Source organism: Malaclemys terrapin, chromosome 15 (assembly GCF_027887155.1).
Source record: "Malaclemys terrapin pileata isolate rMalTer1 chromosome 15, rMalTer1.hap1, whole genome shotgun sequence".
Lineage (NCBI taxonomy): Eukaryota > Metazoa > Chordata > Testudines > Emydidae > Malaclemys > Malaclemys terrapin.
Genome location: NC_071519.1, coordinates 14,841,294 through 14,843,793, shown reverse-complemented (window position 1 = coordinate 14,843,793; position 2,500 = coordinate 14,841,294). Strand labels below are relative to the sequence as shown.

General features: G+C 75.2%; 1 non-coding gene across 1 annotated transcript; it reads right to left on the bottom strand.

Moving 5' to 3' along the window:
* Positions 1-1,802: 1,802 nt before the first annotated feature.
* LOC128823781 (5S ribosomal RNA) lies at positions 1,803-1,921 on the bottom strand. The gene has a single exon (XR_008442017.1). It is a non-coding gene; the product is annotated as a 5S ribosomal RNA (ribosomal RNA).
* Positions 1,922-2,500: the final 579 nt, after the last annotated feature.

Here is a 2,500-nt window from a genome sequence, read left to right as displayed (position 1 = left end):
GCGGCCGGTTTGCTTTCCGGCCACCAGGTCAACCCATTGGATTCGACGGGTTGACCTGGTGGCCGCTTTGCTTTCCGGCCCGGGTGTCACCCCACTCCGAGGGCTGCGCGGCAGCGGTCCTGAGGACCACAGAGGGGGGGCTTAATAGTCGAGAGGGAGCAGGTCCGGGGAAGGCTTAGCAGTCTTCCCCCGGGCGGTCCGTTGGGGGAGGCTTAGCAGTCGTCCCCAGGGCGGTCCGGGGGTGGGGGGAGGCCTCACAGTCGTCCCTCGGAGAGCCGGGTCGGCGGCGGTGGCGGGCGTCAGGCTTTACGTCCAGCCTCCGGAAGGTGCGCGTCCTCGGAGGCGATGCAGGCGCCGCAAAGGGGCAGCCTCCGAGGCAGGGAGCGGAGCACCGAGGCTGGGGAGAGGGGAGCAGGAGCCGGGGGCTGGGGGGGGTGGGGTGGGGGGGGGGCGTTCAGGACAAGCGGTCAAGCCCCGGGGAGCAGCTGTCAAATGTTCCAAGTCCCCACTCGGCCACCAGGTCCACCCCAGTCTAGCAATGGGGTTGACCTGGCTGATGGCCGGTTAGTGTCAAGGTAAACTCACCGTCGTCCACAGGAGGGCAGCTCTCAGGCCGTCCGGCTGCGGCTGACTCTGGGGCGGTGCCCGGTCCCGGCAGCGAGGGGCGGGGGGGGGGCGCGGAGCGACACGGAGCTAACCGGCCCCCGGGGCCGGGGGCGCCTCCCGCGACTTTGGGGGCCGCGGGTCGTCAGTGGCGTGCAGGCCGGGCCTCTCCCGGGGGATTCGGGGGGGGGGGGGGGGCGGTCCTGCGGGCCGGGCGCAGGGGGCTCGAGCGAGCCCGGGCCGGTCCGCCCCGGGGCCGGGGTCTCCGCCTGCGGCTCGGGGGGGCGCGGGTCGTCGGGGGAGGAAGCCCGGGGGAGCTGCACGCCGGCCTGCCAGGCCAGGCCAGGCCTGGCCTGGGTGGCCGCGGGGGGATTCGGGGCGGTCCCGCGAGCCGGCGGCCGGGCGCAGGGGGTCCGAGCGCGTCCGAGCGAGTCCGTCCCGGCCCCGGGGTCTCCCCCTGCGGCTCTGGGGGGCCGTGGGTCCCCGCTGGCGGAAGCCGCTGGGCGCTGGACACCCGCCGTCCGTCCCGCCTGGCCAGGCCTGGCCTGGGTGGCCGCGGGGCGGGGGATTCGGGGCGGTCCCGCGAGCCGGCGGCCGGGCGCAGGGGGTCCGAGCGCGTCCGAGCGAGTCCGTCCCGGCCCCGGGGTGTCCCCCTGCGGCTCTGGGGGCCGTGGGTCCCCGCTGGAGGAAGCCGCTGGGCGCTGGACACCCGCCGTCCGTCCCGCCTGGCCAGGCCTGGCCTGGGTGGCCGCGGGGGGATTCGGGGCGGTCCCGCGAGCCGGCGCCCGGGCGCAGGGGGTCCGAGCGAGTCCGTCCCGGGCCCGGGGCCTCCCCCTGCGGCTTTGGGGGCCGTGGGTCCCCGCTGGCGGAAGCCGCTGGGCGCTGGACACCCGCCGTCCGTCCCGCCTGGCCAGGCCTGGCCTGGGTGGCCGCGGGGCGGGGGGATTCGGGGCGGTCCTGCGGGCCGGCGGCCGGGAGGGTCCGGGCCAGTCCGCCCCATGCCCGGGGTCTCCCCCAGCGGCTTCGGTGGGTCCTCCGCGGAGGAAGCCGGGTGGGGAGCCGGACCCCAGGCGCCCAGACCCGTGACCTGCGGCCGCGACCTCCGACTCGGCAGGAGCGACGAGGGGCTTTCCGGCCCGTCCCCCCCCTCTCCTTCCTCCCCAGAAAAGGAGAGAGAGCTGGCTCGGACCGGGAAAAGCTGCCTACGGCACCTGGGATTCCCAGGCGGTCACCCATCCAAGTACTAGCCAGGCCCGGGACGGTTTACCTTCCGAGATCGGACGGGATCGGGGGCGTTCGGTCCGGTATGGCCGTAGGCACCCGGCCCCCGCGCCTCCTCGCCCGCTTTCCCCTGCCGACGCCCGGGCCTGCCGCACGGTGAGCCCCGGTCGGACTGCCCCCCTGCGGCAGGGCCCCCGTCTCTCGCGGGCCCGGTCCTTTTTTCCTTCTCGAGCTCCGGGGCCCGGGCTGGCCGCCAGAGCCCCTCCGCCCGCCCGCCCTCCCCGGCGTCGGGGAAAATATTGTCCCGGACATCCAGTGCGCCCTGATCCTGTCAGCCGGGGGGGGGGGTGGGTGGGTGGAGGGGGGGCAGTCCCTCGCTGCGGCCGGGGAGGGTGAGCCCAGGGCGGCTTGCCTGCCGTCCGAGTCCCCTCTCGGCCACCAGGTCAACCCCGAGCCGAAAGGGCTGAAAAATTTTCAGAGTCCCCTCCCGGGCACCAGGTCAACCCGTGGAATCGAACGGGTTCGCCTGCTGGCCGGTTCGCTTCCCGGCCACCAGGTCAACCCGTAGGTTTGAACGGGCACGCCCGGTGGCCGCTTTCCCGTCCGGTCACCAGGTCAACCCGGATCTCCCTCCTTCCCTGGGCGCCCCCTCCTCGGAGGCGTCAGGTTCCATTTT